The following is a 14,694-nucleotide window of genomic DNA, read 5'->3' on the forward strand; positions in this document are numbered from 1 at the left end:
TCACATATTTTAAGAGATTTTGATATTTAGATTGTAGATATGGTTATGGATTTATGATAATAGTACTTTTTCTTTTGTTAAAAAAAACCCCCATATCACAAGCTTGATGAGTGATTTCTTCCTCCCTCCTCCTGCCCCCCTTTTGAGATACGGTTATAGAAGACACTGGGATAGGTATTTTCTCTGGATTTTAATAGTAATGGACTGTAATTTCTTTCACTAAATAGTTTAGGTATTATTCATGTATTGGTCTGTAATTAGCTCTGTGGTTTATATCATAGACGAGTTTCTTTGCAGTGCGGTCATTTCGTGACCTGAATAGGAAATAGATAAATGCTTTAGTTGGAGCCTTAATTTGACCAAATAAAATAATTCTTATGTGGACCATTTATAGTTTATGCTTGTTTTTGACTTTTACAAATAATTTTTCCTGAGAGGAAAATGCATGGCTCCTTATTAACAGTGATTGTTGTTGCTTCACTAATTGTATGTATGTAATTAATCATTTATGTGTTTGTGGTATGTAGTCCCCGTTATTTGTGGTTGCTAATAGTGGTAATTCTGGGTTTCATATTACCCACTTAACTGTCAAAAATTGTTAAGGTTTTTGTGTTCATACATTTTATTTGATGTAGTCAGAAGCACTTTTTAATTATTTGAAATCTTGGAAACCTCCTAGTTTTGTACTGGGTGCTTGCTACTAAATATTTTCTTACCGATGGTGGAAGTAAATGAATGCAGGAAGAATGCAGAGTTTATTAATGTTATGTTAGGTTCAGAATTTTTTATCTTTTAGGTAACAAAGGAAAATATGGTGGGAAGGTAATGGTTTAAATCATGGATAGATTAATAGAAATACTCTAGTGCAGTCTGTAATTTTTATCACTTAGGCTATCTTATGTTAAGATCCTTTTGATATGTCAGCAGTTAAATTCTAAATGGAATTTAGTTATTAAACCTAAGACAAAACAGCTTTATATTAAATTCCAGTCTCTAATGACAGCGATCTAATCAAGTTCTAGGTAAAGTAGGCTGCTTATTAACCAAGGCAGTCGTTCACTTCAATTAGGTATTTTATGTCTGATGGCACACAATAGTGTCTACTCTCCAAAAAAGACCTTTTCTGACATAATGGGTTGGAGATGATATTCAATACATTGCTTACAAAATGTGGTTATAATATTTGCTACTTCAACTTAAAAAATCTCTTCTTGGGGGTAGCACTTGGGCATCTGTTTTAACTCCACAGAGGATTCCTGATGTGCAGCCAGGGTTGAGAACTCCTATGGGGTTATAGCTAAGTGGTTAAGAGCTTAGACTAGGGGACCAACTGACCTGTGTTTCAGATCTAACACCTAATTTTATTATTTTGACAGGTTGTAAAAATGATCTGGAAGAAAAGCTTAAATTTGTGTATTAGAAATATAACATAAATATAGACATACATAATTTATGTTAATACATTTTATATGTGTGTATATAAAATATATGTATGTATCTTTATATAAATATCTGTCTATATCAATATATTATGCACCCAGTGCTGGGTAGGAAGCCAGTGTTAGACTAACAGTGGTGATGATTATTAAATGCCAGATCAGGAACCTGTTGTTTTTTTTGGCAGGGTGGGGAGAGTAGGGGGTGCTATTACATTTTTTTTTCTTAACTTGAGTCTTACACATTCTCATATGACCTTCCTAGAGCTAAATAAACAATCACTATTTGATTGATGTTTTCAGTTCTTTGGGCTTTTTCTCATCAGTGAAAGGTGGCCACTAGAGACCCGTAATTTATCTGTGGTCCTCTTATCCTGCTAGGTTGATTTGTCTGTGTCTAAAGCTATGTTTTTCAAATTGCAGGTTTCAACCCACTCATTAGTGGGTCAAGAAATCAATTTAGTGGGTTATGACCAGCATTAAGACACATATTAGAATAGAAAATAAAATAAAATACCAGAGTGCACTGAATGTAGAAAAGAAAATTTTAAAAAATACTTTTCTTTCAAGTTTTTAAAACGCAGAAATTAACAAAATATATACCTATTTATGTGTATGTTGATTGGATTGTTTCAGTTCCACTAAGTGTATGCCTACCATAGTCACAGATGTCCCTCACAGGTGCTATTGGTTCTGTCTTGCCTTGCTAAGAAGTGACCAGGATGGGTTCTAGTTTTGGCTTGTAATGGTATGCTACGCTCTATATCAACTTCAAGGATCACCCTACCATCCTTTTAGTTTGAAGTGAAGGTTATTACTGGAGAGTATCTAAGGAGTAGAGGAGAATAGGAGAACATAATAACTGCTTTTGAGTGGAATTAATCAAGGCTGTTTTATCAAGTAGAGTGATCTAGTATACTGCCCCTTGGCATACATTCTGGTGTTTATCATCTATAGATCCATGTCTTTAAACTGCCAGTGGCAGCCCATTCGGGAGTCAATTTAATAAGTTGTTGCCTCCCCCCCCCCCTTAATTAAATAAAGCAGAAAAGAACAGAATAGCAGATGTCATGATTATATCCCACAATATGGTTTTGTAAAACTTTTATTTCCGGAGCATGTATATGTACTGAATTGCAGAGACCCAAGTTCTGGTAATGATCAGTTGAGAAACTGTATTAAACTCAGTCTTATAAATTGAGGTTGCTAAACTGACCTCAGTCAGAGAAGACTTCAGATGTCTAAAGCAGGATTATCAGCTCAGTAGTCTTATCTCTGATGGTTGGTTATGATTGATTAGATGTGAGACCTTGTTTTTGTTTTTTGTTGTGTTGTTGGAGCCCCAGCTTGCCCTGGTAAATATTTGTAAAGGCTCATAGGTAAGAAATTTAGAATATTTCCTAGTTGAGGAATTTATTCCCACTTTACATTGATGAAAGTGACCTCATACAATTAAAAAAAACCCCAAACCTGATAATATATACTAAAACCCACCCAATTCATTTTCCCAGTCCTTATATGTTAAAACTTTTTCATGTAATAGGTGCTTCTTTAACTCAGAAGGTAGATAAAAAGTTTAATGTCACAAAAAGATTAAGCATAAATCAGATATGACAATATTTTGGGTAGTTAAATGTTAGAGCTTTTATGTTTTTTGGATTAGTGCCTGTGCCTACCACAATGTCCTCATAACAGGCAGATATTTGTTTTACAGATTTATTGAAGATGATCACAGAGTTTCTGGTGAATATTTTAAAATAAATAAAGCTTCAAAGTAGGACAGTATCAGCATATGTATGTTTTAGGATTGTGTCTAAAATATAATTTCTTCCTCCCTAGAAAACAATAAAAGAATGAAGATTTCTGGTAAATTGTTTCATAGCAATGGAATTTGTATATTAGTTTTCTACACTTGGGAGTTGAAAAATGGAAGAAATCTTTGCCAGAATAGGATGCCAAAAGATGATAAGCACAATTCATCTTCTCTGCAAGTTCTTGGAATCTGAGTCAAACATACATAGTTCCTGCTCTGAATTTTGTATGATATACTAAACTTAGAAATCATGTTTTGAAATTATAGAAGATAAAGTAATAACCACCCCCCCCCCCCGCACCCATGGATTAAGTACCCTGATGATTGCTTGTCTTTGCGCCGGAACGTACAGGTGTATGTTGCTAGTGGTGAAGGTAGAAAACAAGAGCCTATGGATTCTATTACTTTGTTTCCCCAAAACCTCCACCTGACCTTGCCTTCTCCCAGGCTTTCCAGTTCTTTCTCCCCTTTTCAACAGCATTGCTTGCCTTTCATCATTATTTTATAGTCCCGTTACTATAACCTCATCACTTCCTACCTCATGCTGCTTGTCCTGTTGTGAGTGCAAGGTATCATGTTGTCACTTTGTGGTATTTGTTCTTCAAAACTGTGTCCCTTTACTTTAGTTATCATCATGCAGGAGAATGAGAACAATTTGTATTCTTTTTTTGGGGTAGATTTTTCTTCCTAAAGTGTAATTTAGGAAAAAACTAAACTACGTTCTAGTTTAGTTGGCCTAGAATGGAGATCTGTGGCCACAGATGGCACTCCAACCACATACCTAGGAGTAGAAGAAAGAGCAGATCATAAATTACTATGTTAATTATTAGATGTGGTTCCAGTATACTTTTGGTTACTAAAAACAAGTCAAAAACACTCTAAGAATGAAGATGAGCTGCTTCGAGAGATTTTTAAAAAGATGTTTTTGATTCTGAAAATAACAAAGTTTTAAAAATCTTTTGTATAAATGGTAGCATTGTTAGCATTGGGCACTTTCTCAAGCTAATTTATATTTCATTACTTTGAAAAACAATGCTATTTTGCATGTGCCTGGGATCTGGGATTTCTTATTAAAAGAATACTTTAGAATCCCGTCTCAAGCATGAACCTAATTGAAAAGTGGAATATGCTGTACCAGTAATTGTCATGAAAATCAGGGACTGTCTTCCTTTTCAAAAACACGATGAAGTTGGTTTAATTTTTAAACATTTATTTATTTTAGGTTTAGGGGAGGAGAGAGTGCACAGGAGCGGGGGCGGGGGGTGAGCAGGAGGAGAGGGAGAGAATCGTAAGCAGACTCTGCACTGAGCACAGAGCCTGACATGGGGCTCGATCTCACCACCCCAGGACCATGACCTGAGCTGAAATCAAGAGTTGGAGGCTTAACCAGCTGAGCTACCCAGGCACTCTTATTTTGTAACATTGAACTGGTACGCAATTATGAGGAGAATATTATGTAGGTGAGCCGGAAAATGTAACTTAAATGAGGAGTACAGTTTTCGTTATGGAGCCCTTATCTGCGATGTAGCGGGGTTCTTACCTATCAGAGTGAGTGCACTGCAGATACAATAATGGCAGCTTTCATTGCCCCCACAGGTCTTCAGGCATTGCTTTAACAACTATCATGTCAGCATATGATCTTTAAAAATAATGACTGGAAATGTACTACTTTGGAAAATACTGATCAGAAAGGACAACTGCCCCCCCCCTTGATTATCTGTTATAAGGAATCCTGGGGAGGAACTCTTGGGGTGATTGGGTAGGACAAAGAGCATTTTCAAAGCACTTACTTTGGTTGAGTGCTTTTGTGTTTCCTTACAACAGTGGCCGGACGAAGGTGATTAAAAATGTGCCAGAAGTGCTCATGGTAGCAGCTAAGCAGGTAGATTAATCAAGTATGCATGAAATTTAGCTTTATTAAAACTCCTTTTTGGTTGAAATTCCTGCGGAAAAAGTAATCTGTGAGTGAGAAGTTGTGACCTGGGGCAGGGACGGGGCAAATGCAGGTAACATTATCAAACAGGGATGACTTGGAACAGGTAAAACCCACTCAAAGTACTTTTGAAATAAAAGCTGTTGCTTGTTGGGAACCAATTTTCAGTCCCACCCTCTCTACCCCTGCAGTTACACACTTTGTTTTGCTGACTCCTGTATCCCCTGCTCCAAGACTGTAACTAGTCATAGCAGGTACTTAGTGACTATTTGTCAAATGAATGAACTTTTGGTAATATAGGTTGTTAAGACATGCATCTGTCTTGCCATGGCAGTTTACCAGTGGTGAGAATGAGTGGATATATAAGGAAGTAGTCACATTTGGCATGATTGTAACTTCTACAGTTTTGTCATCAGTGAACTCTTCTGTGAGTTAGAATGTATATTAAACACCGAGAAAATCTTTGGGCACCCAGGTGGCTCAGTGGGTTAAGTGTACGACTTTTGATCTCACCGCGTGTCTCTGAGATCTCAGCGTTGTGAGTTTGAGTCCCGTGTTGGGCTTCACGCTTAGGTGTGGAGTTTACTTTTGAAAAAAGCAAGAAAGTCTTGGGTGCATGATAGCTAACGTTTAATGGGTATTGGACTTACAAAATGCCACCTCCACCTCTCCAGGTTTTTAAAATTAACACACGTGTTTTACATATGTGGAGACTAAAGCCCTAGAATAACTGTGAAAGGGCTAGAGTGTTTTTTTTGTTGGAAAGACCAGGACTTTAGGGGAACAAAAGTTGGAAATAGTTTATACAGTAATTCAACAGATTTTTCTCACAATGGTAGATCTCCAAGTGTGAGATTTTTTTTATAGGGAAAGAATGATTGTGATCTGTGCTTGCATCCCACAGAAGAAAAGCTCTGTATTTGAACTAAAACATTTCCATATTTGGGATTGACCAGATTTAGTTAGGAGGTGGACAATTGCCCTTTTATGGCCGCTAGACACTCCATTGCTTTTATTTCTCTTCAACTTGGTGGCTCTGGCACTTCCTCAAGCAATCCTTTTCTCTGCTTTTCTACTGCTGTCTTGCATTCTGGTGTTATCTCTTCTCTCTTCCCTTCCTACCTTACAAGCCCTTCCCTTCCTCATTTACATGCAACCTGAACAAACAAGAACATTTGTTCTACATTCCTTCTATTTAAAATAATATGTGAACAGTGCTTTCGAGTCCAAAAATTGGGCAGACCAAGTGAGAAATGAGGATGTTATGAAAATAGTAGAAATATAGGTCCTGGCAAGTTGTCCAAAAGTCAAGAGGGCTGATCCAGGACAAGTAGTGTTCCTCTTTCAGATTAAAAGATTTGTTGAGCATAATGACCAGACTAGTAGGATTAATTCTTGAGGAATATTAGAATGAAACCAAGGCACTGAGGGATAACCAGGAAAAAAATCAAAAATCAACAATTTGAATGACCCTCCCCTTTATTTTATTTTATTTTTTTAAGATTTTATTTATTTATTTGACAGAGACAGCCAGTGAGAGAGGGAACACAAGCAGGGGGAGTGGGGGAGGAAGAAGCAGGCTTCCCGCGGAGGAGCCTGATGCGGGGCTCGATCCCAGAACTCCGGGATCATGCCCTGAGCTGAAGGCAGACGCTTAATGACTGAGCCACCCAGGCGCCCCTGAATGACTCCCCTTTAATTTTGGTTTTCATTCCAAAGTTCAAATTTATACTTAGAATTAAGGATCTAATTTTAATCTTAAACTTTCCTTCATACCTAAGAACCACCATCATTTTTAAAAAAGCCCAGGAAGTTAATGTGTTAATTGCATCATTTTGTTGACTTATACATAGTGGGTCTTATATTAGTATTTGATTATTGATATTACAGTGAAAAACTGCCTGGGTGAAATTGCTGGAGACCTATACCTGGTATATGTAAGTTTTCCTTTCAGTTAGTTTGTAGACTCATCAAAACTACATGAAGGAACGTGGACTTATAAGGATCTCTTTTCAGGTGTATTGTTTATAGCTCCATTTAGATCTTGATGTCACTTACACAGTCTGTCAGAATCGTGGATTACCACGTTTTTGAAGTTGTCAACATGCTTCATTAAAGAACATTGCTATTGTTAATCAAGTAATAACAGTAACCTATAGCAGGACACTGTCCTGGGTGGGAAATATAGTTTAATGAAGGTAAGGAAATTTGTCATCATTGTAGTCTTTGGACTTGGGTGAAATAGTTCCTTTTTCTCTGCATCGTAAAACTTGTAAATTTAATATCAGCTTATTTGGGAGACTATATATAATTTTTTTCTCTAATGTAGGAAATAATTTATTAATTTTAGATTGGCTTGTTCATAATTATTGTTTAATTCAAAATAGTCTAAATAATATTAGAGTGAAAGAGCTACTGTTCCATAATTTTTTTCCTGTTGCCTTTTTTTTCACATATGACTTGCTATTCTGATTTATTGGTATAGTGAACACATACCGTCTATGGGCTTATATTTGAGAACTTGATGTTAATACTGTACACTCTTGAGTCAACATTAATGTGAATAATACAGGCTTATAGCTTTGGCCGTATTTCTCTGATGTACCCTCCTGCTGTTTTTTTTTTTTAAAAAGATTGTTCAGCATGAAAGTTATGGCCTAAAAAAAATAAATCCACTGTGCATGTTTAATTTATTGTGGAAACAGGTTGGCATTTTTTCCATTACTGGGATATTTAGTTACAATTCTTTGAAGGCTCTGGATTCTACTAATCCCTAGAGCTATTAACACATCAGATTTCCCTGGTTTATTTAGCCTTATGCTATTGTTTCATATTCTCTCATCTTTGGGATTCAACAGTTTTGGTTTGCTGAGAAATAGTTTACAGGTTAAAAAGTGATTTTTTTCTGAAACGTTAAATTTTCATATGATATCATGGTTTGTTGAATGGTAAAAGCAAATAGGGATTAATTTTTCAGTGAAGGGGGAGGGGGGAGTCCTGATTTGGGGAAGGCAAAGAAGATAAGCAGTTTAAGGACCAGAGGGTGGGTCTCTTTATCTTGACGTTAATATGGTTGGTATGTAATCAGAAGTAGGGGAAGGTCCTACCTTGGGACTTTCTGAGCTTCAGTTTTCCTTTCTAAGTTTGAAATAATGCCTTCCTCTCAGGATTGTTGATGAGATTAAATGAGAGCATATATAAGGAGATACATTCTGTTTGTTGTTATCTATTTTTCTCTTCTGATATATGAGGCCAGTTTAGGAAGCTGTGGATATAAGTAGTAACGACAGCTTCATCTAACCTTACAGAATCAGGGAATGGAAATATAGAAGATATTTGAAAAACAGTTGGTAGCATTAGTCAGTGAATTGCTTGTGACAGAAGGCAAGAATGAGAAGAGGTGAATAATACTCATACTGTAGAGAAGAGAAACTGCATGTCTTTTGGGAGCACGCAGGTATGGAAGCTGGTGAAAGGAATGTTAAAAATTAAGTTGCTACAGTGGAGTTTAAAGAAAACCTATCCATGGGGCGCCTGGGTGGCTCAGTCGTTAAGCGTCTGCCTTCGGCTCAGGGTGTGATCCCAGAGTCCTGGGATCGAGCCTTGCATCGGTCTCCCTGCTCCACTGGGAGCCTGCTCCTTCCTCTCCCACTCCCCCTGCTTGTATTCCCTCTCTCTCTGGCTGTCTCTCTCTCTGTCAAATAAATAAAATCTTTAAAAAAACCCCAAAAACCTATTGTCCTATTTTCTCGTTAGACAATTGGATGTCAGGTAGTGACTGGACAGTTAATTAGTAAATTAATCCTAACAACAGCTTTGCAGTTTGCATAATTTAAATTCATAACACAGCAAAATATGGAGTAAATACATAGCATGAGTAACGCAAATGGTGAGAGTTCAGCCTGCATCTATGAAAGGCCTTATCCTTGTTTTCTTCATTGCTATCCCTTAACTCACAAAGCTTTTGCACCTGGATTAATGCTTCACCATCGTTAAGTTACTGATGAACGAGCGGAGGAGCCTGATGTGGGGCTCGATCCCAGAATGCTGGGATCACGCCCTTAGCCGAAGGCAGACGCTTAACGACTGCGCCACCCAGGCGCCCCTGATGAACGATATTTTTAATCACTTTATGGTCATTCTCAATTCAGAACCTTTCCTTCGTCTGTGTTGGGCAGAGGCCGCTCAGATGATTGTTAGAGTGTCAGGTTGCTTATAGCACCACCCAGGGCAAAGCAGTTTGCTGTTAGATTGCACTATCAACCCTTGTACACCTGTCTTGTGTATTACTTTTCAGAGACACCCCCCCCACCCCCCAACCCCCCTGCCTGGCCTCCTGTGAGACTTGCGGGAGCAGATACTGGCTGCTTGGCCTGTGTTTTTGGCCCTAGGGATGCATGAAGGCAATGTGACAGGTTAATGGCTCAGATATACTTTGGCAGAAAGCCATTCTTTAAGCTTTGAGTTGTGGTTAAGACCACTTCTTCAGAGTGGTTTTGGCGTTACCACAAATGCAGGTTTATTATAACATGACATGTGATAACGGAAAGCAAAGTTACAATTCGGAAGAAATACCGTTTTGGGTATTAACATTCAGGCAGAAAGGTATTTCTTTATTCATGTAATGGTGTTATAAAAAACATTTTGGAGGGGCACTTGGGTGGTGCAGTCGGTTAAGCATCCAACTCTTGGTTTCGGCTCAGGTCATGATCTCAGGGTTGGGATAGATCCCTGCGTGGGGCTCTGCACTGAGCAGGGAGTCTGCTTGGGTTTCTCTGTCCCTCTGCCCTCCCACGTGCATGTGGGGACATGCAAATGCTCTTTCTATCTCTCAAATGAATAAATCTTTTTAAAAAACCATTTTGGATATCTCTTCCCCATTCCGAACATATAAATTTTGATTTTATTATTTGTTTATTATAATTCTCCATTTTAAATCAGTGTCCTATTTTATATATTTTAAAATGATAATTGCCATCTTTTATTTTGCCCTTAGGGAAAGGATTCTTTGAAAGTGCTTAACTCCTTTATAAACGTGAGTCATGGGGACGCCTGGGTGGCTCAGTCAGTTCAGCATACTTTTATCTCCAAGGTTGTGGGGTCCATCACTTCCCCTGCCCCCCAGCAATGGGTTCCCAAGGAGTCTGTTTCAGATTATCTCTCCCTCTGCCCCTCCCCTGCCACTTGTGTGTGCGCTCTCTTTCTCAAATAAATAAATAAATAAAATCTTTAAAAAAAAAATAAATAAACCTGAGTCATAGCCTTACTTTTCTGCATTAGACTTTATTTTGGCTATCCTGTCCATAAATGTTCTGGTCTGGGTTATTTAAAAGGCAATGCACTGCTGAATTCAAATACTTTAGAATACCAAGCTGTGTGTTGGAGATTTGGCTATTTAAGAAATTGACCAAACATGGCTTGATGGAGGGTGGGCTAGTACTGTGTGTGTATAATTTCTACCAACAGAAAAAAGAACGTAGAACCTCTTTGTTAACTGAAGATGTCTGTGTAGATTCTTGGTCCTTTTCAACTCAGGAAAAAAAATGTATTTTGTAGAATTATGGTTGATAGTGTAAATCGTAGAGTCATGAGACTCTTGTAGTTCCCAGTGTAGTTGTAACATTTGCCCTTGTGCAGGGGAAATGTAAGAGTAATTGTCCAGTTAATGACACACATATATGTGCACACATGTCTGTATGTGTATAGCAGCTGAGATATGGCTCTAGTTGTCTTTAGATTTACTAAATTTTATGTATTTATAGCTTTAGACAGCATTTTTTCACTTTCTAGTATTCAAAGAAAAATTTATCCTTTATCTTTATAAAATTTAGTCAGTAGCTGAAGTATTGGGAGGGTAATGAAAGACGGTTTCTGAACTTTGAGATTTTTTTGTTGACCCCTCACTGAAGCAAACCAAATCTTGTATCAGAATGTTTTAGAATCAGTTACTGCACTTGAAGATCCTATCATAAAAATTCATACCCCAGGCTCAGTTGGTTAAGCATCTGTCTGCCTTCAGCTCAGGTCATGATCCTGGGCTCTCTACTCAGTGGGGAGTTGGCTTCTCCCTCTACTCTGCACCACCACCACCACCCCACTCCCCCCTGCTCATTCTCTCTCTCTCAAATAAATAAAAAATCTTTTTAAAGAAAATTCATACCTTGGGCACCCTTTTCACATGTTAGTATCCAGAATTGAACTGTAATTAAATTCTGTCTTAATGCAGAATATGGAAAATAATGAACAAAGTTCACGTTCTGTTTTGTTCAAAATAAGTTATGTTTTGAAAAAAAATTTACCATTATGTAAATTGGGCAAGGTGGTTTCTTAGCTCATTTCTTCATCTGTGTAATGAGGATAATAGCACCTACCTTATAAGACTGGTATGTATATGAAGTTGAGATATGTGGGCACAGTTCCTAATGCCAGCCCTCTACTGGCTGCTATTACAGTTTAATCTGTATGGATAAGGGACCATGTTTCTTATTTGTTGCCATATGTTGCAAGTCTAGTGCAGTGCCTAACACACAGTAGGCACTTAAATATGTGTTAAATGGTTAAAATAAAAAGGAACCAGAATCTAGGAAAAACAATTATACCATTCTCTCCCTCCTTCCTCTTTTCAGTTTTAGATGAGAAAGACAAAGGAAGCCAATTTTAAGATTAATAATGGGAGCATTCCAATCCTAGTACATATTCAGTATTTTTTCCATGACACTATGTAATTAGTGATTTTTTTTTAGAAGACATAATCTTGTGATAGGTTATTTGCCAAACAGAAGACCACAGATGATCCTAATTCTTGCCTACTAAGTAGGAGAGAAGATTGTTGGAATATCTGATCTGCAGTTTGGATGGAGAGGGAAGAAGACCACTGGCATAATATTTAACTTTTCTTAATGTGGAATACATACATCTTAGAATGGTGTAGCCAAGGACTAGAAATCACTGCCTTATAAAATTTGGATATTAAAATAAAATTTGAAGACAATAGGAATGATGTCCAGGAAAGAACTTTTTTTTCTCAAAACCAGCCATTCATGCAAAAGTATTAAAGATATGGGGCGCCTGGGTGGCTCAGTCGTTAAGCATCTGCCTTGGGCTCAGGGCATGATCCCGGCGTTCTGGGATTGAGCCCCACATCAGGCTCCTTCGCTGGGAGCCTGCTTCTCCCTCTCCCACTCCCCTTGCTTGTGTTCCCTCTCTCGTTGGCTGTCTCTATCTCTGTCAAATAAATAAATAAAATCTTTAAAAAAAAAAAGTATTAAAGATACGTATATTTATACACACACATACACACAAATATTTTTCTAAATATAATAAACCTACAAAAACAAAGCACACAAATTGTAAATGTACAATAAAGTGAATTTTCACAAAGTGAATACACATGTGTGACCATTGTGCATAGATGCAGAAAGAAATTACCAGCTTCCTAGAAGCCCCCTTGTAGCCCCTTCTAGTCTTAGTCTGTGTACCGCTCTTTTGAAGGTAACCTGTATCCCGGTGAACACTGCAGATGAGTTTTGCTTGTTTTTGAATTTCATGTAAGCAGAATTATACAATTTTGTACCTTTTTGAGTATGGCGGCTTTTGCTAGTAATCAGCTGATCACATCTGTGGCAATAGTTCACTTTGCTGAATAACACTCTATTGTATGATGTTCTATAATTTGATCCTTGACGATGGCCTTTTGGGTTGTTTCTGGTTTTGGGTTATGTCTGATGATGCTGCGGACATTCTTGTACATGTCTTTTGGTACCCATTTATACACATAATATGGTTATGACGTTTTTACTGCTTTTGAACTTAATCAGCAGTAATAATCACAAGTCAGCAAGCATATATTGGAAACTGCTGTCAGTCATCTTAGCAGTATCACTACATTCTCAGGTGTACTTTTATTAAGGAAAAGGCATGGACCTTTATGTACTGCCTAATTGCATGGTACTGCTTCGCAGGCTATTCTGTTCCATAGGCAGAGTCAGGATTAATTTAGGAAGAGACCCATTGGACCTGACTTTTACAAGGAAACATTCTTTTCCTACTTCTCCTATTTCCTTCCATGTGATATGTAATGCTTGGCCTCTCTCCACCGTGTTTATACTTTGATTCCTCACCACATACATGGAAAATTTTATTTTTAGAGTGTTAGGACTCCATATAGAATCCAACTTTAAAATTGCAAGGTCTTTTGGCTTAATAGTTACTTTTTTTTTTTTTAACTGAAAATTACCTATGTTTCCATAGTTTGTTAATTCTTTGGAGGCAGGAACTTACCCTGAGAAATCTCCTGAAATGTAACTTACTTGTCTTCCTCATATCCTTTCCTACTAAAATCTCCTTGGCCCTTTTTGCTGTAGGTAAAGCTTCCCTAACAGAAATCACTGACGGTCACTTCTTGGGGTTCTGACCTATCTCAGTGCCAAATACCTCTTGTTCACTTGTCCTAGGCAGTGGTTAACATAACTAGAGCCCTTTCCAGACAGATGTTTTATACACTAAATGTGGTGTGTATTTCCAAGAGTAGAACCTGTGAAGAACAGGTGAAAAAATCCTGTTACAGATGGTTGTATACCTCTATGCCCCCCCCCTTTTTAAAGATTTTATTTATTTATTTAGAGGGAGAGCACACACAAGAGCAGGAGTAGGGGGAGAGGACTCTGCGGTGAGCATGGAGCCCTCCTCAGGGCTCGATCGTACGATCCTGAGATCACAGCCTGAGCCAAAATCAAGAGTCCAATGCTGACTGAGCCACCCAGGTGCCCCACTCTTAGGCTTCTAAATTTCATTTTAGGTAGGGGGGAAATGTCTTACTTTTGCTGGCTGCTGCTTCTTTCCTTCCCTCCCTGCCTTTCTCCCTTGTCTCACTAAGGTTGCGAGGAATATTTAAGAGAGGAGAGAAAAGTTAATACCTCTTCTGATTAATACCAGATTTATTTCTTCTTGCAAAAAAATTTCAATTGACCACCTAGACTTGAAAGAACTGACAACCTTAACATGTCTGACAGAAAAGTTGTAGAGAGGAGAAAAATCTTCACTACTTATAATTTGAGGTGGGGGTGAGAAATAAGAGGGGAAGGACGTGGGAGAAAACTTTGTGACTTTATCTCATATACAAGCCAGTTGTCCATGATCACTTATGGATTTTCTATGAAAGATGTTTAGTCCTCAACAGTTTTTGATTGTTGCTTGCATGCTGTCTGGGCTGCCCTTCCTTGAAAGGTGTAGATTCTCAGATAAACTTTCTTTCCTTTTGTATCTTTGCTTTAATATTAGTAGGAACCATTTGTGTGTGTGTGTGTGTGTGTGTGTGTGTGTGTACACACGTGTACTTTTTCTCTTTATATATACATATGCTCCTCATTTCTTTTGTTTGTTACTTGTCTGTTTTTAAGTTGCTAGGCAGCTGTCACTTGACCTGGTAGTAACATAGGACCCCTCAAAGCTGAGCTACTATCTCTCTAAGCCATAGTATTTTGTTCTTTATTTTTTGAATGAGATTACATGTT

The 14,694-nt window shown here is 37.8% G+C and overlaps 1 protein-coding gene across 8 annotated transcripts in view; it reads left to right on the top strand.

The window, feature by feature from the left end:
- The window catches only part of RBPJ (recombination signal binding protein for immunoglobulin kappa J region), a 218,205-nt gene that overhangs the window by 149,637 nt on the left and 53,874 nt on the right, over positions 1 to 14,694 (top strand). The gene's annotated exons all lie outside the window — the stretch shown is intronic.

The sequence above is a fragment of the Ursus arctos genome, unplaced genomic scaffold (genome assembly GCF_023065955.2).
Source record: "Ursus arctos isolate Adak ecotype North America unplaced genomic scaffold, UrsArc2.0 scaffold_9, whole genome shotgun sequence".
NCBI classification, from domain to species: domain Eukaryota; kingdom Metazoa; phylum Chordata; class Mammalia; order Carnivora; family Ursidae; genus Ursus; species Ursus arctos.